Source organism: Podarcis cretensis, assembly GCF_951804945.1.
Source record: "Podarcis cretensis genome assembly, chromosome: 2".
Lineage (NCBI taxonomy): Eukaryota > Metazoa > Chordata > Lepidosauria > Squamata > Lacertidae > Podarcis > Podarcis cretensis.
In genome coordinates, this window is record NC_137171.1 from 17,950,209 (window position 1) to 17,973,226 (window position 23,018).

Consider the following 23,018-nt stretch of genomic DNA (forward strand, 5'->3'; position numbering starts at 1 on the left):
AACTATTTGTTAACCCTGTGGATGGGAAAGAACCCGTCCTCCGAGATTGTCCTGTATGCAATGCCAAACTTGCATGCCCATGCAAATACCGTTACACAGGGAAAGCAGTTAAAAGTTAGAATAGGCAAGTAAATGGACAAAATGTAGGACCACCGCTAGTATAATGTGGTGAGTGGAAGAAAAAGAAAGAAAGAAAGAAAGAAAGAAAGAAAGAAAGAAAGAGAGAGAAATCCCACAGTATAAGATTTCCCTTTCTGGGCTAAAATAAATGCATAGGCCTTCAGTCATGTACCCACATAACCTCAGAGTATGCCCCATTGAACCAGACTTCTTTTAGAAAAGTACAGTGCTGTAAGCTGGATTCATAGCAAATGAGCTAAATGTAACACCCTGTAGAAATGAGACAAGCTAGTCATCACGATTAAAGTCCATTAATTTCAATGGGAACTGAGATCAACTCACTGAACCCAATTGGGCTTAATGAATCCCTTCATTTCACTGCACTAGGATCTGTCTGCAGCTATTTTCAACTGGTCTGCTTGACAGACTTAAAAGCTCAGTTGATGCAAGTTTTTAGTTTGAGTGCAAAAATTACATTTTTTTCACTTGCCTACTTAAAGTTTGCATCTTCAGCTCATACACACAGTGGGTTGTCCCCTTTTTTCTGACTTTACTGAGAATTAGACTTATTTTGATGAATAGCTTTTCTAAGGCTTTTGGGTGACATTCAACTAAGTTTTACTTAGAGTAGAAAATGACTTCAGTTAGGTCCATTAATTTAAATGGGTCTACTCTTATGTTAAACTTCATAGAATACCACCCTTTATCGTTGTCTTCTGGTCTAATACTGGGGGGTGGGGGGTCAACAAGAGTTTTTCTAAAGGACTCTAATCTGTAACTAGTTAATGATTACCTGTTGATAAACTGAGAGTGAACCTTTAGTCATGTGTTGAAGGCACTGAGTTGCAAATTCGCCATCTTGAAAGGGTGGTGGTTGTTAGTCTTCCTCTGAACATGACAAAGCATGTGGTAATGGCTCCCCAAAAGCAGGCTCGAGAGACAGAGACCTCTGCTTATAGGTCTGATTGGATCATTTCATATTTTGTAAGATGCTGAGCCTGTGCTGGACAGCAGAAGACATTGTATGGATATTTCTGATGTACCCTTGATGTTTTAGTTCTGTTATGAAGAAAGTTCTGCTAGTAAAATTTGAATGATGTTTCCACAGGCTTAGACAATGTTGAATTTCCAAAGGAGTCAGTTCTTATGCTTCCAGTAGCTTCAAACTGCGCAATATTTAATATCTGCAACACATACTCCCCTTATTAAAGATAGAGGTGGTAGGGCCAAATTATAGTGAAATGACTAAAACCACCTTGTAAGTCACTGGCTTAGCTGAGATTTGTCTTCTGTTCTTCACATTTTAAGCAGGTAACTATTATGCAACACCAGCCTTTTTGGAACAGGCAAAAGATCTATTTTCATATATATGGGCTCTAGACCTATGCAGTGGCTGAACAAGAAGGAACAGTTGGTCCTATATTGATTTAGCATTCTCAAAGGAGTGATTTTTTAATGCAGGCCATATGGTGGCTACAGCTGTGTATAATATGCCTTTGCTTTCTCAACCTTTGCTAGGATACATGCATTAGTGTATTGGCGCACCAGTTTTGGAGCTGGTAGAATGCCATTTTGTGTGAGAAACCTGGACATAAACTGCCAGGAAGAGATTTCAAAGGATCAAGTGGGCATTCATAGCTCACATCTTCTGCAAGGGTTGTTGTTGTTTTTAAAAAACAAGACTTTAAATTGAGGAGCTTCAGCCAATGCATCTGAAAATATAAGTCAAAAATAAAAATGTTAAATCTAGCACTCTTGGGCATGAGAAGAATTAGCTTATGATCTAGGAAGAACTCCCCCCCCCCCAAGAGGAGATGAATCCTGTACTGAAAACCTGTGACAGGATGGAAAATAAGAGCGGGTAGGGTATTGAAGGATTAAAGACAAGCTGAACTAAATGCTACCTAAATGCCAACAACAAACAATTTCTAACATTCTCAAAGCAAAACTTACATAAGAATGAGGCAGTGAAAGCAGATCATATCCTTTTAAATCTTCACCAAAACCCGCACCACACAAGCACTATGATCATATATTCTCCAACATTTCCCTGATGAAAATAGGGACGTCATATTACATAATGATGATGATGATGATTTTACTTTTCATACCCCACCCATCTGACTGGGTTGCCCCAACCACTCTGGGCAATGTCCAACATATATAAAAACACAATACAAACCATTAAACATAAAAAACCCTTCTCTATACAGGACTGCCTTCAGATGGCTCCAGGATCAGATAACACCATACCCTCCAACATTTCTTTGATGCAAATTGGGACGTCCTAAGGAAAAGCAGGACATTCCAGGATCAAATCAGAAACTGGGAAAGCTTCTGAAAATATGGGACTTTCTCTGGAAAATAGGGATATTTGGAGGGTCTGTGATCGGAGAGTGTTTGGTGAGATTCTTGCCCTGGATTGGAAGCTACAGCTCTCAATAAGCAAATTCCAGCTCTCCCCCTTCTCCTGGCTTTACACCGTATTGTTTATATTTTTTTCTATCAATCTGGAGGTGGGCTGTCTGTCTTAGATTACATGGAAGGGGTTAACCCCCCCCCCAGATAACCTTGGAGGGGCAACACCTGGGAGAAACTGTGCTTTGGTCCGAATACACCTTCCTGTATTTGGGATTTGGACAAACCGCTCAAACAGCCCTAGTAAAAAAGTAAAGGTAAAGGACCCCTGGATGGTTAAGTCCAGTCAAAGGTGACTATGGAGTGCGGCGCTCATCTCACTTTTCAAGGCAAGGGAGCCAGCGTTTGTCCACAGACAGCTTTCTGGGTCATGTGGCCAGCATGACTAAACTGCTTCTGGTGCAACGGAACCCATGACGGAAACCAGAGCGCATGGAAACGCCGTTTACCTTCCCACTGCAGCAGTAGCTATTTATCTACTTTTACTGGTGTGCTTTCAAACTGCTAGGTTGGCAGAAGCTGGGGCAGAACAGCAGGAGCTCACCACCGTCGTGGGGATTCCAACCAGCAGCCTTCCAATCAGCAAGCCCAAGAGGCTCATTGGTTTAGACCACAGCGCCACCTGCGTCCCACTAGTAAAGACCTGACAATAAGTCAATTGAATAGTTTCGCAATATGTTTCCCTATGGCTTTCGAAAAATGTTACTAGTTTTATTCAAAGGAATGTTTGCTTTTTTCCCTTCATGATTTCTGAAATATCCTGAGTTATCTGTTTCGAGTTTCTGCAAAATGCCCGTGGTGTCACCAGCGAAGGATGACCGGCTCATACATGACAATGGCAGTTCTGTGCAAAATGAAGATGCATTGCTCTAGACATCCAGTAGACGTCTGCCAGAGAGCCGGGGCCACTCACAGCTTTCTCGAGCATGTCCGCAAGCATTCAGATACTCATGTTTCCTTTTTGCACTTTATGTATCCCTTGTAGGAAGCACCAGGGTAAACATGACTATAAAAGTGTGAATCAGCCCATGGAGAACCGGAGCTGGTGGGAATACAGAACTGTGATTGTTTCTTTCTCACCCCCCATGCAAACAATGCTCTGACATTTCCATTAGACTGCTGTGTGTTTGTGAAGACAGAAGCATTAAATTTTTCACATTTGACAATTCAGTGTGCAGCATGTGGTATTTTTTCTCCCTTGAGCAAATCAACGCAGGCTAATTTTTCTTTTATTTTTTTGAAAACACGAACGAGCCCTTTATCTCTATTCCTCAAATGCCACACTTGCTCCAGTAATTCATGACACCTGTGTGTTCTGCAGTCCTGGACGCTTCAGTCCCAAGGAACGCTGTGTTCCAAACTGGGTGTCTGCTCCTCGTTTTATTTGTTGCTGGCTCTTTTTTTGTACAGTGATAAATGCTTGGTAGGAGTCAGAGTCCATCAACCTCTGTGTCTGCCACCATCAATCACTGGCCTGACTTGGTGTAGCAGTTCTTACCCTTTGCCTCAGAGCTCTTAAAAGAACGTAAAGTCCTGACCAGTGTGGGATTTGGTCAGACTAAATAAGGCTTGTCACTCAAACTGGAGATATGACTCTCCTCCACCACTAGAGGGGTTCTGTTTCATCCAGGGTCTGGTGAATTCACACACAACATTACTCCCTTCAATTGCTCAGCCCAGGATTTCTTAAGCAGCCTGCCAGTCTCCATTAGATTGTTTCTAGCTTCTCTCAAGGTAGTATTTATTTGTTTAAAGTCTTTATATTACATTTTCAGTCACAAAGGGAACTCAAAGCAGTTTACATAAATCAGTCAAAACACTGGGCTGCATCTAATGCTGTGGAAGAGGAACTCTGATCCTCCGATGGGACTTCCTTTATTCTCATCTTACACCCCCCAAAAATCTACTCTGGAGGTTCCACCAACCTATTGGGGGCCCTTCCAACTCTACAGTTCTATGACTCTATGAGTAGTCCAAACTAATTGTTGAGTAGTCCAAACTAATTAGTTGAACTAATTTATCATATTGTTGCATTCCAGGAAAACTCCCAATCAAGTGACATTGAGAATGTCTCTAGAAACTAGGGACTCAGCTAGATTGGTAAATAAAAAGAGATTTATATGCGTTGTATATGCGATATAACACTGTGACACCAGATGGCTCTGTGGAGTCCCGGATTTCCCTACCGGATTTCCCTGTACGAGTTTACAACGCGTTTAACGGAATTGCTTCTTTGACTTGTCTAGATCCAGCTTAGCTGTCACCCAACATGCAGCAGTGATTCCTTGAACTATGGGTCTTTACAGAGCTTTATTTCATCCGGAGCTCACGGAAGCTCAGTTCCGGCACCTCTCAAGTGGGCCGTTCTAAGAGAATAAGGGATAAGTTCATGGTGAGTTCCAGCACCTCTTTTTCTAGAAAAACAGCCCTGGATCTTTATCACATAAAATAGTCTAGATCAGCCTTCCCCAAGCAATGTGTCCTCCACATGCATAGAGGTATAATGTGCTGGCAGAGGCTGATGGGAATTGTACTTCAAAATATCTGGACAACACCAGGTTGGTGAAGGTTGTAGACTTTGTAGTTTACAGTTCAAAAGGATAAATGGTCATTAAGAAATCTGAGAAGAGAGGATGCCAAGAAACAGGGAATTATGTTCACATGTGGTGGGGGTGTAAATATGTACAATTTTTTGGGCAAAGGGTATTTAAGGAGATCCAGTAGTGATGTATGGAAGTGAGAGCTGGACCATAAAGAAGGCTGATTGCCGAAGAATTGATGTTTTTGAATTATGGTGCTGGAGGAGACTCTTGAGAGTCCCATGGACTGCAAGAAGATCAAACCTATCCATTCTGAAGGAAATCAGCTCTGAGTGCTCACTGGAAGGACAGATCCTGAAGCTGAGGCTCCAATACTTTGGCCACCTCATGAGAAGAGAAGACTCCCTAGAAAAGACCCTGATGTTGGGAAAGATGGAGGGCACAAGGAGAAGGGGACAACAGAGGACGAGATGGTTGGACAGTGTTCTCGAAGCTACCAGCATGAGTTTGATCAAACTGCCGAAGGCAGTGGAAGACAGGAGTGCCTGGTGTGCTCTGGTCCATGGGGTCACGAAGAGCCGGACACGACTAAATGACTAAACAACAACAACAACAATTTAAGGAGATAACAGAAATCACTGGGTTAAAGCTTACCGAAAGTCCAGAGGTAGCATTATTATCAATTTACAACGGGATGGAAGGTTTGCAGGCTATGAAGAACCTGCTCACAAATTTATTGACAGCTGCATGAATTATTATAGCTAGGAGTGGAAGGGGCAAGCAGTATATAAAATGGAAGAATGGTATAAAGAGGTGTGGGATATAGCTATTAATGATAAGTTAACATTTGCCATTAAGGTAAGATGGGGGATATGCAGGAGAAATGATTTTGAGGAGATATGGAAGGCGTTTGTGTACTGTTAAAACAAAAGGGGTCAAACCATCACAAGAGTTGTTGAAATTTTGGGAGGTTGGATAGTTATAATGGATGGTCTCGGTGGTGGGGTGCACATTTTTATTCTTATTTATCTATGATTATTACTTTGTCAAAATAACATAACATAAAACATAACATAACATAACATAACATAACACATAACAACATAACATAACATAACATAACATAACATAACATAACATAACATAACATAACATAACATAACATAACATAAAACATAACATAACATAACATAACATAACATAAACAGGAAAAAAAGAAAAGAAATCTGAGAGGGTGTAATCTTTGGGGGGCACAAACCGGTTATTTTTGTAAATGGTCAGCACACTTCACCAAATTACAGTGGTACCTCGGGATGCGAACGGGATCCGTTCCAGAGCCCCATTCGCATCTTGAATAGAATGTAAGGCGCAACAGTGTGTCTGCTTGTGCGTGGGTTGCATTTTGCTGCTTTCGCGCATGTGTGTGACGTCATTTTGCTCGTCTGCGCATGCGTGAGCGGCAAAACCCGGAAGTAACATGCTCCGTTACTTGCGGATTGCCGCAGAGCGCAACCCGAAAGCGCTTAACCTGAAGCACATTCAACCCGAGGTATGACTGTATATTCTTGCCAAAGGATAAATTACCTCGACATACACATTTGCACCTTCCTTGATAGGGCAGCTAAATTTTATACAGAACTTCTGTATCCAAAAATGGGTGTGGGGTGGGGTATGGTTAAACAAATTGTTTTCCATTAAGTTGGCCTATTTGTATTAGGTATGTCACTCCAAATGGGACGCAGGTGGCGCTGTGGGTTAAAGCCTCAGCGCCTAGGACTTGCCGATCGAAAGGTCGGCTGTTCGAATCCCTGCGGCGGGGTGCGCTCCTGCTGCTCGGTCCCAGCGTCTGCCAACCTAGCAGTTCGAAAGCACCTCCGGGTGCAAGTAGATAAATAGGGACCGCTTACCAGCGGGAAGGTAAACGGCGTTTCCGTGTGCGGCTCTGGCTCGCCAGAGCAGCGATGTCACGCTGGCCACGTGACCCGGAAGTGTCTCCGGACAGCGCTGGCCCCTGGCCTCTTAAGTGAGATGGGCGCACAACCCCAGAGTCTGTCAAGACTGGCCCGTACGGGCAGGGGTACCTTTACCTTTACCTTTATGTCACTCCAATGTGTCTAACTTCAACAGTGGACAGAAGAATGGAACATGAATAGGAGGCCTGCCAAGCAAATCATTATGTGGCTGTTGTTTAAGGAGTTTGTGATATTCCTTAACCTGGGTGAAGGTTAATTAAAGTCAATGAAGCAAAAAAAAAAAAAAAAAAAAGTGTTCAAAAACAGATTATTTTCTATCGCTTACAAAAAAAGATAACATGTGCAGCTTTAATGGGAATGTGCTTTTGTGGGGGACCCTTTAAGCTAATCCCCGCCTGTCAATCAGAGGTATCTGCATAGTGATTTCCACCCCTCTTTGGTTCCAAAATATTGCACAATGGATTCATTTCACTAGGCCTCCATCCATGGCAGCAAAGTCATGTGTAATCGAAAGTTCCTCTGGCAAATCAGATTTCTAGACGGAACACAGCAAAAAAATGCATGAAGATAAACAGAGACAGAGCAAATTTGAGACTATTATCTAATATGAGAACAATACTTCCTTTATAACCAAGGATGTGTGGTTAATATCTTGCTGCATAAAGTGATGGTCCCTGTTGCCTTGAAAGGGGCAGCAGTACAGCCAGTCTTAAATAAATTGACTCTGGGTCTTTTGGGTTGGACTACCTACACCTGGGACGCAGGTGGCGCTGTGGGTTAAAGCCTCAGCGCCTAGGACTTGCCGATCGAAAGGTCGGCGGTTCGAATCCCTGCGGCGGGGTGCGCTCCCGCTGCTCGGTCCCAGCGCCTGCCAACCTAGCAGTTCGAAAGCACCTCCGGGTGCAAGTAGATAAATAGGGACCGCTTACCAGCGGGAAGGTAAACGGCGTTTCTGTGTGCGGCTCTGGCTCGCCAGAGCAGCGATGTCACACTGGCCACGTGACCCGGAAGTGTCTCCGGACAGCGCTGGCCCCTGGCCTCTTAAGTGAGATGGGCGCACAACCCCAGAGTCTGTCAAGACTGGCCCGTATGGGCAGGGGTACCTTTACCTTTACCTTTTACCTACACAAAGGATGCGGATGGCGCTGTGGGTTAAACCACAGAGCCTAGGGGTCCGCCACTAGGGGGCGCATTGGAAGATGGCCGACAATACCATCTCTCCGACCCACACGGGGTAATTAAGAGGCTGTTATGGGAGTAGGCAGCCTCCCTTGTTGCCCCAAGGAAATGGGGAACACTGCCCTTGCCTGCTGTGCCCATAAATCACCCCCTAATTCAAAAGAAGGGGGTGAGGGCCCTAGGCAGAATGCCCCCTTGTGGACCTCGGCTCTCCTGGATGCTGTCTCTGATTGCACACTGGTTGCAGCAATTTGCAATAATTAATTACAAAAGAAGCAAATGCACATATTTCAAGTGAAGAAGGGGAGTGAAGTCTGCTAATTTAAGTGACCTCTGAGAAAGAAGACGACGGGTTGGAGAAACAGGAATATTTTACGATGAAGATACACCAAAGGCGGGGTATGTTGACAATGGGGCTGAATGGGGGGGGGACCTTTTTTACTTTCCTTCTATGTGATTTACAAGAACCCCTCCTCATTAGAACCGTCGGTTGAACTGACCCAAGCAGGATGATTAAGGTCTGTGTGGAGATAAACTTTAACCAAAAGTATGCTTTATGGAGACCGAGAAGCAATAAGAGCTTTTGGGAATGGTGCAGCAATTAATTCGGAGTCGCCATCTTCCAAAGGATTTATAGCCGGGAAGAAGAACGGATTTGTTTTCAGACTGCATTCCTAGTGAATCTCCTCAGAGCTTTTGAGAAAGGAGGCAGATTAGTGAAGATTAATGACGCTAAGACTGTTTTGATGTATGGAAGTGATATTATATGGAAAACGTCTGGATATGGCTACTGGATAAAAAAAAGTAATATCCACACAGGATTACAAACTGTTCTAACCAGCTTGCGGAGACTATCAGAGGTCACAAAGAGAAAGGAAAAATATATGAAAATAACAACAAGAGATGTGGAAAAATAATAAGAAAGGACTGGATAGTACTGTGAACATCATAAGGTTAGATTTGTGGACATTAAAACAGCAGTAAGAAGTAAGAAGTTGATTGGATCCCTTTGGAATTTGAAATATGGGTACCCCCAACAAAAATTTAAAATTCGGCTGTGTAATTTGGAATTTATGTAATTTGGTTTGATTTGATGTGATTGGTTGGTTAATAAAAATTATTCTTAAACCACAGAGCCTAGGGCTTGCCGATCAGAAGGTCAGCAGTTTGAATCCCCGCAATGGGGTGAGCTCCTGTTGCTGGGTCCCTGCTTCTGCCCACCTAGCAGTTCAAAAGCACGTCAAAGTGCAAGTAGATAAATAGGTACCGCTCCAGCGGGAAGGTAAATGGCCTTTCCGTGGGCTGCTCTGGTTCACCAGAAGCGGTTTAGTCATGCTGGCCACATGACCTGGAAGCTGTCTGTGGACAAATGCCAGCTCCCTCAACCAATAAAGTGAGATGTGCACCGCAACCCCAGAGTCAGTTACGACTGGACCTAATGGGCAGGGGTCCCTTTACCTTTACCTACACAAATACCTGCTGTGGAGTGGGCTCATAGAACTGTAGAGTTGGAAGGGACCTCAAGCCTAAGGGTCATCTGGTCCAACCCCCTGAAATGGGAATGAAACCATTATTTTTTTTTTTTAAAAAAACCTCTCCTTTTGAGATCTGAGCTATCATGTGATGAGTTGTAATTTCTAGCTCTTTTCTTACCTCTATTCCCTTGGGTCATTAGCATGCTATATCAATTATATCTACAAGGAGCAGTAATTGGCCTACCAGATATTGGATGACCAATAAGGCAAACCCTAAAACATGCTAGTGGTTTGAACACCAGGTTTTAGATGCCTGCCCCCTTGATCCACTTTGGATTAGACTGCAAATTCTCTTAATTCTGGCTTGATTTTAAATATATCTGTAAGTGTCCTAATCCCTGTTGCAGTCTGGTTGGGAATCTTCCACATTAGTGAAACCCCCTAACTTGTACAATTTGGTGGAGGAAACCCTCATGATAGTGTGGAATGGGTTATTGATAACTAGGAGAGGATATACTAAATACAATTTATCCCTTCAGTCTCCCACATGTATGGGTTAAGCAGAGTATTAAAGCCCCATCCATGACAACGAAAATAGAAGTTTTGGAACTAGGCTGAGAAGCCTTTCCTGAGTAATTTCCCCTTTTTCTTAACCCTCTTAACAAAAAATACAACTTACAAAGTAAGCATAAAATATGTTTACTTATGTAACAGTCTTGCACCGGATTGCAGCAAAGATAGCAGCAAAGCTACGTAGCTAAAATACTTCTAGGTTTCAAAAGGCATAAAGGTAAAGGTAAAGGGTCCCCTGCCCATTAGGTCCAGTCATGGCTGACTCTGGGGTTGCGGCACTCATCTCGCTTTATTGGCCGAGGGAGCCGGCATACAGCTTCTGGGTCATGTGGCCAGCATGACTAAGCCGCTTCTGGCAAACCAGAGCAGTGCACGGAAACGTCGTTCACCTCCCCGCTGGAGCGGTACCTAATTATCTACTTGCACTTTGACGTGCTTTCAAACTGCTAGGTTGGCAGGAGCTGGGACCGAGCAACAGGAGCTCACCCCGTCGCGGGGATTCGAACCACCGACCTTCTGATCGGCAAGTCCTAGGCTCTGTGGTTTAACCCACAGTGCCACCCGTGTCCCTTTCAAAAGGCATAGTTGATTACAAAAATGGAGTCTTTTCTCAGGGCCGGCACAGGCAGACATTCATCTGCATCTAAGACATGGTGAAGAAGAAAGCTGAGGGAGAGAAAGGCTGCAGCAGTTTATTGCATTCCCTTCAGCATGTCTCTGATGAAAATAGGGATGTCCTAAGGAAAATCGGGACATTCTGGGATCAAATCAGAAACCGAGACGGCTTCTGTAAATCCGGGACTGCCCCTGAAATATAGGGACACTTGCAAATCTAGAAATAAAGCTCTGTGGTTGTTTGCCCCTAGATTTACTAAATGTTAGATATTTGACTGCTAATTTCCCACAGATGGAGACTGAGGTCTTCAATGTGGAGGCACATTGATGCACAATGATGCAGATAACTATGGAAATGTAGTTCTCATTGCTCCCAGTGAATGGTAGATGTCCAGGCATTTGAGACCATTTGACTCTTTCGGCCATTTTTTGCATTCTAAACGTAAGTGGTATATATTTCACTAGCTGTCCCTTGATCAAATGTAAATATGATTTTAAGGACATTCCACATGGCAGGAATCTATGTGAAAAGGTGGAATTTACTGTGAAACGTGTTGAGGAGGCTTATTGTTAAGTCAAGTGTGGTCAGCATAAACTGTTCCTCTTTAGTAGATTTTTCTCTTTTAAAGGTAACAGGTCAGGAACACAGTTGCACTTCTCCTCCTGAAAGCCTTTTATTAATAACAGGAGATAAAAAACGTGAAATCAGTTTAATTAACCACACCACTCTGCCCGAAAATCCCAAGCAGAAATTAAAAGTGGTTCAGACTAATGATTTTGTATTTACTCCATTGGGACTTTCTTTTGCCCTGCTGGGGTTAACATAAACTTTGTTATTTAAAAAAGCTTAATCAGGATTTTGTGCTACTTCTGATTAGGGTTTCCCTCTTGTTCTTGGTTCCCCCACCTTTGAAAAAACAACAACTATCTCCTGCTGCACTTTATTGGAGACAAACGATTTTATAGCAGAGTTCAGGATTGTAATGCAGTAGCAAAATTTGTCACAAATGTAAGAATTGCTCTTATCCCACGCAGGTTGCGCTGTGGTCTAAACAACTGAGAAGGAAGAGAGATAGAAAGAGAAAAGTGAAACCCAGACTCCTTCTGGCCTTACTTTTATAGTCAGCATGACCTTGACAGAAGAGAAGAGAACCAGTTTAATAATAATAATAATAATAATTAATAATAATAATAATTAATAATAATAATAATAATAATAATAATAATAATTTATTGGCTGGGCTTCCCCAGCCACTCTGGGTGGCTTCCAACAAAATATTAAAATACAGTAATGCATCAAACATTAAAAGCTTCCCTAAACAGGGCTGCCTTCAGATGTCTTCTAAAAGTCTGGCAGTTGTTGTTCTCTTTGACATCTGGTGGGAGGGCGTTCCACAGGGCGGGTGCCACTACCGAGAAGGCCCTCTGCCTGATTCCCTGTAACTTGGCTTCTTGCAGTGAGGGAACCCCCAGAAGGCCCTCGGTGCAGGACATCAGTGTCTGGGTAGAACGATGGGGGTGGTTTAAGCCAGTTGTACTCAGCTTCTCTGAAGGAATAACCCAAACATCATGAACCTTCTGTTTGCCTCTTTCACACAGAGTAGCTTCCAGAACTCTCTTGAATCAGTTAGAACAGGAAAGATCTCTACACATCAGATCAATACTTTCTGTACTAAGAAATTGTAATGGTTCTAGGGGTTGCTCGTGCATAAAATCGGCGCCACACCTGGCTGAGTTGCCTGAGTGAACCCTTTCTGTCCGGACAGCCACTCACCCGTGGCGGTCTCAATCACTGGCAGAATCCGTCAGTGGGCGTTTCTTGAACTTCTTCCAGCAAAGAAGCTCTTTGACGCCTAGTTTCCGCCTACTCTCCCTGCGCGGAAGCCTTCTGCACAGGGAGGGTGTGGGCAGCGGAGGACCCGTGCTCTCCCCGCTGGTCTCCGGCGAGGAGTCATGGAGCCACCTCGCCGATTCCCCCATCTGCCCCCCCTTCTCCACTGGTGCTATGCTGATTTCCTTCCCCAGAAGATAGGCTGCTTCTCTCCCTCCCGGGACGCTCTCCGGAATCCCTCTGGAGCCCTCCCTCTCCCTCTGGCTCCGATGGCAGTTCCCTGACAGAAATGTACACTGAAGAGGGGATGTGCCTCTTGGGGTAAAAAATGTTCCCCACCCCTGCTATAAAGGGGAAAAGCCTTATTTTTTACAAAAATTAAAATGTGTGTCCTTTTTAAGTGGCAGGTGGTAACCCTGCTCTAAAATCCATGCAGTGGACGTACCCAGCTCTTCCAACGTAAAGTCCCCCCTAGCCACCAGCCAGCAAGCAATACAACAGCCTAGTTGCATGGAGCACAATTTTATTCTCTTCTCGTTGCTAATTATTATTACTGTTGTTCAGAGATTGTGGCCACAAATCAGACCAGGATTATAGCTTGGTTGATAAAGAAAAAACAAACAGATAGAATTATGAATAAAATAATAGATCAAGAAGAAGAAATAGTAGATCCCAGAAAAATGAAAGAAATCTTTATAAATTATTATATGAAGTTATATAAAAAAGAGCATAAAGATGGAAATAAAATAAAAGAGTATTTACAACAAAATAAATTACCGCCAATTATAGAAGAATATAGACATTTAGATTCTAACATAGAAATAGAAGAAATTGCTCAAGTAATAAGAAATATGAAAAACGGCAAATCACCAGGTCCAGATGGGATTACTATGAATTATTACAAAAAATTAGAAGAAGTTATACTTCCTATCTTGAAAAAAATAAATATGAACAATATAACAGAAGATGGAAAAATTTCAGCTTCGTGGAAGGATGCATTAATAACTTTAAACCCAAAACAAGGCACAGATCTGAAAAATATAAAAAAAGTTATAGACCAATTTCATTACTAAATTCAGATTATAAAATCTTTGGCAGAATACTAGCAAATGGATTGAAAAATTTCCTAACCAGAATAATAAACAGCGATTATGCTGGCTTCCTGCTGGGAAGGCAAATAAAGAATAATACAAGGACAATAATTGACTTATTAGAATACATCGAAATGAAACCTAGGAAAAAAGTAGCAATGTTACTAATCAGACCAGGTGTATGTTTCCGCAGATCTATCATATTCCGCCTTTCAACATGTTTCTCTGAAGCCTGGAAATGAGGAAAACCCACCTTAACAGTCCCAGAAGGGGAATGCATGCTAGACCACCGCTTGCAAATCCCTGCCGTCAGACGCATTCTCAGCAGCTAACAATCGAGAAGATACCCAGCAGATTAAAACCATATTTGTCAGAAACAAGAAAACTGATGAAAAGCACTGCCAGAAGAGCATCACATGACATACTGCTGTTTTGCCATAGGGTGAACATGCTGTTTGTAAAGTATTGTGCTTACAGGAAACAAAGACGAAAAGGTGGGTATGACAAACAGACAGGAATTTGAGGAAAGAATGAGACAATGGTGCTCAGCTTCATAAGAAATGATCCCAGCATGGACAGTTTCCACATTCTTCTCAAATCTTCTGCAAGCTTTGTTGTAAACAAAAGTTTGACAAAGAAATCTGAAAGGTTACTGGGATTTTGCAAGGCTGTAATGAAGAAACTGGACCTGGAATTGAATCTAAGGTGGGGAGTAGAACAACAACAACAACAACAACAACAACAACAACAACAACAACAACATATTATTATTATTATTATTATTATTATTATTATTATTATTATCCTGCCCATCTGGCTGGGTTTCCCCAGCCACCTTCGGAGGCTCCCAATTGAATATTAAAAGCACAATACAGCATAGCCCAGAGACGGTCTGAACCGGTTCCAAACGGTCTGAACCAGTTCCAACCTTTCTAGACCAGTTCTAACCAGCTTGGGCCTCTTCAAACTGAATTCAACCAGTCTGAACCAGTTCCAACTGGTCTGAACCAGTTCCAAACAGTCTAGACTGGTTCCAACCAGCTTGGAACAGTTCAAACTGGCTTCAACCGGATAAAACCGGTCTGGACAGGTTCCAACAAGCTTGGACCGGTTCCAACCTGTCTAAACCAGTTCAAATTGCCTTCAACCGGTTCCAACCGGTCTGAACCAGTTCCAACCGGTCTAGACCAGTTCCAGCCAGCTTGGACCAATTCAAACCTGCTTCAACCGATTCCAACGGGTCTGAACCTGTTCCAACCGGTTGAATCCAGTTCCAACCAGTCTAGACTGGTTCCAAATGGCTTGGACCAATTTAAGCCAGCTCCAACCAGTCTGAAACAGTTCCAACCGGTCTAGACTGGTTCCAGCCCTCTTGGACCGGTTCCAACCGGTCTGAACCGGTTCCAACTGGTCTGAAACAGTTCCAACTGGTCTAAACTAGTTCCAGGCCGCTTGGACCAGTCCAAACCGGTCTGAACCAGTTCCAACCGGTCTGAAATGGTTCTAACTGGATTCAACCGGTTCCAACCGGTCTGAACCAGTTCCAACCAGCTTGGACCAGTTCCAACTGATCTAAACTGGTTCAAACTGGATTCAACTGGTTCCAACTGGTCTGAACCGGTTTAAACCAGCTTGAACCAGTTCCAACCGGTCTGAACTGGTTCTAACTGGAGTCAATCAGTTCCAACCGGTCTGAACCGGTTTCAATCAGCTTGGACCAGTTCCATCGGGTCTAGACCAGTTCAAACTAGATTCAACCGGTTCCAAATTGCCTGAACCGGTTTCAACCAGCCTGAACCGGTTCTAACTGGCTTCAGCCGGTTCCCACCGGTCTGAACCTGTTCCAACCGGTCTAGACCAGTTCCAACCAGCTTGGACCAATTCAAACCTGCTTCAACCAGTTCCAACCGGTCTAGACTGGTTCCAGCCCTCTTGGACCAGTTCCAACCAGTCTGAACCAGTTCCAACCGGTCTGAAACAGTTCCAACCGGTTTAGACTGGTTCCAGCCTTCTTGGACTGGTCTGAACTGGTTTCATCCAGCTTGGACCGGTTCCAACTGGTCTAAACCAGTTCAAACTGGATTCAACCGGTTCCGGCCTGAACCGGTTTCAACCAGCTTAGACCAGTTACAACCGGTCTGAACCGGTTCAGAACGGTAGAAACCGGTCCAAACTGACTGAAACCAGTTCAGACGGGTTGGAACCGGTTGAATCTAGTTTGAACCGGTCTAGATCGGTTGGAACCGGTCCAAGCTGGTTGGAACCGGTTCAGACCAGTTGGAACAGGTCTAAGCTGGTTGAAACCGGTTCAGGCCAGTTGGAACCGGTTGAATCCAGTTTGAACTGGTTTAGACCAGTTGGAACCAGTCCAAGCTGGATGAAACCAGTTCAGACCAGTCCAAGAAGGCTGGAACCAGTTTGAACCGGTTCTAACTTGCTTCAACCGGTTCCAACCGGTCTGAACCAGTTCCAACCAGTCTTGACCGGTTCCAAACAGCTTGGACCACTTTAAACCGGCTTCAACCGGTTCCAACCGGTTGGAACCCGTTCCAACCGGTCTGAAACAGTTCCAACTGGCCTTGACCGGTTCCAAACAGCTTGGACCACTTTAAACCGGCTTCAACCAGTTCCAACCGGTCTTAACCAGTTCCAACCAGTCTGAAACAGTTCCAACCGGTTTAGACTGGTTCCAGCCTTCTTGGACTGGTCTGAACTGGTTTCATCCAGCTTGGACTGGTTCCAACTGGTCTAAACCAGTTCAAACTGGATTCAACCGGTTCCAACTGGCCTGAACCGGTTTCAACCAGCTTAGACTGGTTACAACCGGTCTGAACCAGTTTAGAACGGTTGAAACCGGTCCAAGCTGACTGAAACCTGTTCAGACCGGTTGGAACCGGTTGAATCTAGTTTGAACCGGTTGAAACCGGTTGGAACCGGTCCAAGCTGGTTGGAACCGGTTCAGACCAGTTGGAACCGGTCCCAGCTTGTTGAAACCGTTTCAGTCCGGTTGGAACCGGTTGAATCCAGTTTGAACCAGTCTAAACTGGTTGGAGCTGGTTCAGACCGGTGGGAACTGGTTGAATCCAGTTGGAACTGGATTCAACCAGTTCCTACTGGTCTGAACCGGTTTCAACCAGCTTGGGCCAGTTCCAACCGGTCTAGACCGGTTCAAACTAGATTCAACCGGTTCCCACCGGTCTGAACCGGTTTCAACCAGCTTGGACCAGTTTCAACCGGTCTAGATCGGTTCAAACTAGATTCAACCAGTTCCAACCGGTTTCAGTCAGCTTTGACCGGTTCCAACTGGTTTGAACCGGTTCTAACTGGCATCAACCGGTTCCAACCAGTCTGAACCGGTTCCAACCGGTCTGAACCAGTTCCAACCGGTCTTGACCGGTTCCAAACAGCTTGGACCACTTTAAACCGGCTTCAACCGGTTCCAACCGGTTTGAACCCGTTCCAACCAGTCTGAAACAGTTCCATCCGGTCTAGACTGGTTGCAGCCCTCTTGGACCGGTTCCAACCAGTTGAATCTAGTTAGAACCAGTTCAGAACAGTTGGAACCGGTCCAGGCTGATTGAAACGGGTTCAGACCAGTTGGAACTGGTTGAATGCAGTTAGAACCGGTACAGACCGGTTGGAACCGGTCCAAGCTGGTCAAAACCGGTTCCGGCCGGTTGGAACTGGTTGAATCCAGTTTGAACCAGTCTAAACTGGTTGGAGCTTGTTCAGACCGGTGGGAACCGGTTGAATCCATTTAGAACTGGATTCAACCGGTTCCAACTGGTCTGAACCGGTTTCAACCAGCTTGGACCGGTTCCAACCGGTCTAGACTGGTTCAAACTAGATTCAACCGGTTCCAACCAGTCTGAACCGGTTCCAGCCAATCTTGACCGGTTCCAAACAGCTTGGACCACTTTAAACCGGCTTCAACCGGTTCCAACCAGTTTGAACCCGTTCCAACCGGTCTGAAACAGTTCCAACCGGTCTAGACTGGTTCCAACCCTCTTGGACCGGTTCGAACCAGTCTGAACCGGTTCTAACTGGCTTCAACCTGTTCCAAACAGTCTGAACCGGTTCCAACCGGTCTGAACCAGTTCCAACCTGCTCCAACCAGTCTGAACCAGTTCCAACCAGTCTAGACCGGTTCCAAACAGCTTGGACCGCTTTAAACCAGCTTCAACCAGTTCCAACCGGTCTTAACCGGTTCCAACCAGTCTGAAACAGTGCCAACCAGTTTAGACTGGTTCCAGCCTTCTTGGACTGGTCTGAACTGGTTTCATCCAGCTTGGACCGGTTCCAACTGGTCTAAACCAGTTCAAACTGGATTCAACCAGTTCCAACCGGCCTGAACCGGTTTCAACCAGCTTAGACTGGTTACAACTGGTCTGAACCAGTTTAGAACGGTTGAAACTGGTCCAAGCTGACTGAAACCTGTTCAGACTGGTTAGAACCGGTTGAATCTAGTTTGAACTGGTCTAGACCAGTTGGAACCGGTCCAAGCTGGTTGGAACCGGTTCAGACCGGTTGGAACCAGTCCCAGTTGGTTGAAACCATTTCAGGCCGGTGGGAACCGGTTTCAACCAGCTTGGACCGGTTCAAACTGGATTCAACCAGTTCCAACCGGTCTGAACCGGTTTCAACCAGCTTGGACCGGTTTCAACCAGTCTAGATCGGTTCAAACTAGATTCAACCAGTTCCAACCAGACTGAACCGGTTTCAGTCAGCTTGGACCGGTTCCAACTGGTTTGAACCAGTTCTAAACCAGTCTGAACTGGTTCCAACCGGTCTGAACCAGTTCCAACCGGTCTTGACCGGTCCCAACAGCTTGGACCACTTTAAACCAGCTTCAACCATTTCCAACCGCTTTGAACCCGTTCCAACCAGTCTGAAACAGTTCCATCCGGTCTAGACCAGTTGCAGCCCTCTTGGACCGGTTCCAACCGGTTGAATCTAGTTAGAACCAGTTCAGAACAGTTGGAACCGGTCCAAGCTGATTGAAACGGGTTCAGACCAGTTGGAACTGGTCGAAAGCAGTTAGAACTGGTTCAGACCGGTTGGAACCGGTCGAAGCTGGTCGAAACCAGTTCAGGCCGGTTGGAACCGGTTGAATCCAGTTTGAACCAGTTTAAACTGGTTGGAGCTGGTTCAGACCGGTGGGAAACGGTTGAATCCATTTAGAACTGGATTCAACCGGTTCCAACCGATCTGAACCGGTTTCAACCAGCTTGGACCAGTTCCAACCGGTCTAGACTGGTTCAAACTAGATTTAACCGGTTCCAACCAGCCTGAACCGGTTTCAACCAGCTTGGACCAGTTCCAACTGGTCTAGACCGGTTCAAACTAGATTCAACCGGTTCCAACTGGTCTGAACCGGTTGCAACCAGCTTGGACTGGTTCCAACCGGTTTCAACCGGTTCTAACTGCATTCAACCGGTTTCAACCGGTCTGAACTGGTTTCAACCAACTTGGACCAGTTCCAACCGGTCTAGACCGGTTCAAACTAGATTCAACCGGTTCCAACCAGTCTGAACCGGTTGCAACCAGCTTGGACCGGTTCCAACCGGTTTCAACCAGTTCTAACTGGCTTCAACCGGTTCCAACCGGTCTGAACCGGTTCCAACCAGTCTTGACCGGTTCCAAACAGCTTGGACCGGTTCCAACCAGTCTGAACCGGTTCCAGCCAATCTTGACCGGTTCCAAACAGCTTGGACCACTTTAAACCGGCTTCAACCGGTTCCAATCGGTTTGAACCCATTCCAACCGGTCTGAAACAGTTCCAACCGGTCTAGACTGGTTCCAGCCCTCTTGGACTGGTTCGAACCAATCTGAACCGGTTCTAACTAGATTCAACCAGTTCCAACCAGTCTGAATCAGTTTCAAACCAGTCTGGACCAGTTCCAACCAGTCTAGACAAGTTCCAACCAGCTTGGATAAATTCAAACCGGCTTTGACCAGTGGAATCCAGATTCAACTCGTTCAAACCAGTCTGGACTGGTTCCAACTAATTTAGACCAGTTCCAACCTACCTGGACTGGTTCAAACCAGCTTCAACAGCTTTAAACCAGCTTGGACTGGTTTAAACCAGTCTGGATCGGTTCCAACTGGCTTTGACCGGTTCAAACCAGTCTGTACTGGTTCCAACTGGTCTAGACCAGTTACAAGCAGCTTGGACCGGTTCAAACCGGCTTCAACTGGTTCAAACCGGTTTGAATCAGTTCCAACCAGTCTATACCGGTTTCAACCGGCCTGGACCAGTTCCAAGTGGTCTAAACCGGTTCAAACCAGCTTCAAGCAGTTTGAACCTGTCTAGACGGGTTCCAACTGGTGTAGACCGGTTCAAACTGGCTTCAACTGGTTCCAACCGGTCTTGACCAGTTCCAACCGGTTTTGACCGGTTCCAACTGGCTTGGAACGGTTACAACTGTCTTCAACCAGTTCAAACCGGTCTGGACCGGTTCCAGCTGGTCTTGACCAGTTCCAACCTGCTTGGACCGGTTCCAACTAGCTTCAACCGGTGGAATCCAGGTTCATCCAGTTCAAACCGGTCTGGACCAGTTCCAACAAGTCTAGACCGGTTCCAACCAGCTTGGACTGGTTCCAACTGGCTTCAACCAGTTCCAACCGGTCTGCACTGGTTCCAACCCGTCTGGACCGGTTCCAACCAGTTTAGACCGGTTCCAACCAGCTTGGACTGGTTCAAACCGGCTTCGACTGGAGGAATCCATGTTCAACTGGTTCCAACCGGTCTAGATCTGTTCAAACAAGCTTGGACCGGTTCAAACCAGCTTCAACTGGAGGAATCTGGGTTCAACCATTTCAAACCGGTCTGGACCGGTTCCGACTAGTCTAGACCAGTTCCAATCTGCTTAGACTGGTTCAAACCAGCGTGGACAGGTTCCAAGCAGCTTGGACTGGTTCAGACCGTCTGGACTGGTTCCAACTAGTCTAGACCAGTTCCAACCGATTTTTGAGTGAATCAGAGAACGTCAGATTTTTGCTGCAATTGTGACTGCCCTCTCAGCCTTAGGGATTTTTTTAAAAAAAAGTTTTTCTGCAGGTTAATGCGTCGAGGCCTGATTGTTTGACCTATAATAAAAACCCTTCTGTTTTCACCGCCAAACTTTCAGGGGAGCATTTGCAACAGTGTGGCACCATTTTTGAGTAAATTGCACAAAGTCAGATTTTTTTGAAATTCTTTCCCTGTGTGTTAGGGATTTTTTCCAAAAAAAATTTCTACATGGTAAGGCGGCGAGGCCTGATTTCTAAGCCTAGGATAAAAAGCTGTCTGTTTTCACCACCAAACCTTTCAGGGGAGCATTTGCAACAGTTTGGCACTATTTCTGAGTGAATCGCATGTCAGATTTTTGGTGAAATTCTGGTTAAGGATTTTTTCAGAAAAAGATTTTCCGCAGCTTAAGGCGTCCAGGCCTGATTTCTTAGCCTAGGATAAAAACCCTTCTGTTTTCACCGCCAAACCATTCAGGGGAGCATTTGCAACAGTTTGGCACCATTTTTGAGTGAATTGCAGAATGTCAAATTTTTTGGTGAAATTCTGACCCTGCGAGTTAGGGATTTTTTTTCAAAAAAAGATTTTCCACAGCTTAAGGTGTCGAGGCCTGATTTCTAAGCCTAGGATAAAAAGCCTTCTGTTTTCACCACCAAACCAAAGAAGACAAAGTCCCTAGCAGAGAGGACTGGCAAACTCAGCTGATGGCAAAACTGACTGGAAAACTCAGGAACCAAGAAGGCAAAAACTTCAAGAAAGAATGGGGGGGGGGGAATAATTTATTTAGGAGACCACTGTAAGCAGATGAAAACATTAGCAGGATTTTAATAACACTTGTGATGTAACAATCTCTATGGACAATATGGAGAGATACAAAATATGGCTCATGAAATAATATGCAGTTGAAAACATTAACAGTAAGACCCTTGGAAGGGATGGTGGGAAGTCTGGAGATTCAGAGAAATTTCTAAATATGGATATGTACTTGGTATTATTATAACTTTATGCTTATAAAATCAAATAAAAATTATTATTTTTTAAAAAAGATTACTGGGTTAATAATATACTTGTATCATCAAGCTTACAAGGGAATATGCAATAGGGATAACCCCTTTCTAAACAAACATAATGGGTACAGTATATTCTAAATCTAAATATTATTTTTTGTTGTATGAGCCTCAATTTAAGGTCCAGAGATGGGTGAGGTAGCTGGCCTGGAGGTGTCTTGTTTTTGTTGCACATTCATTTAAGAGTGCCTCTTTAGGTTGCAGCAATGCAGTGACATTGGGGAAGAATTTCAGAACACGTAATAAATCGGGATGATATGTGAATGCTCTGTTATCGATCCACCGCTAATGTGTCAATGACATGTTGTAGTATACACCTGCAAAAAAGAGGGGAGGGAATAAAGTCTGGACCGGCCTTTTACCTCCATCACGAACTCAGCTTTGCTTCTGCACTCTAGTGATAATAACTCTGTATCACTCTCCAGGGCTAATGTAAAGATTGTTGGGATAATGTAGGAAAGGACCTCAATATTATCCATCTATTTTGTTAAATCACATCCCTCCCCCCTTTTATATTAGTGGTCTAAGAACACCTGTCTGTAATCATAATTGGTGCTGCTTTTAGTTTCTGCCCTTGAATTTAAAAGGTTAGAGAGTGTGAAAAATTTCCACGTTCCCTTTCAAAGAAAGAAAATGTGCTTCCAGATGGGGACTTAATATTGCAAACATTGAGATACCAAGAATTGGCAAGAAGTTGTGTTTGTGTTTTTTAACTTACTGGGAGGGGTAAATCCATATTAAAAGGTGGGGAGGGGTAATACAGGCTAACATCATGTGGATGTTGGGGACGGACGGACGGACTTGCATGCATGGAAAGCATGCATCTGACAAGAAATATAATTTCTTTTTATATTTGTTCCTGCTCTCCTGTGCCCATTCCCAAATACGCTGCTGCTTCTTCGCCTCCCTTTCTTCCTTTTTTTAAATAATGCTAATTAAGTCATGACTTCAGAAGCAATAAAGAAAGAGGAAGGAGCAAAAGAGCACTGGCTGAAACTCTCACGTTTCTGCTGCCAGCTTGGCATCCAGCGGTAAAGGAAGCTGAACAGTCTTGGCCTCTGCGTGCAATTTGCAGATGGTAACATTAAGATCTGTTTGTTCTCAAACTGCATGTCAAGCAGGTAATG

General features: G+C 44.6%; 1 long non-coding RNA gene across 1 annotated transcript in view; it reads right to left on the reverse strand.

The window, feature by feature from the left end:
• Positions 1-23,018, reverse strand: part of LOC307210129 — a 58,658-nt gene that overhangs the window by 22,712 nt on the left and 12,928 nt on the right. The window contains exons 2-4 of the long non-coding RNA XR_013835850.1: positions 7,447-7,586; positions 2,074-2,170; positions 914-1,154 (exon numbers count right to left, since the gene is read on the reverse strand). This is a non-coding gene — a long non-coding RNA (uncharacterized lncRNA). The remainder of the gene's footprint in view (positions 1-913; positions 1,155-2,073; positions 2,171-7,446; positions 7,587-23,018) is intronic.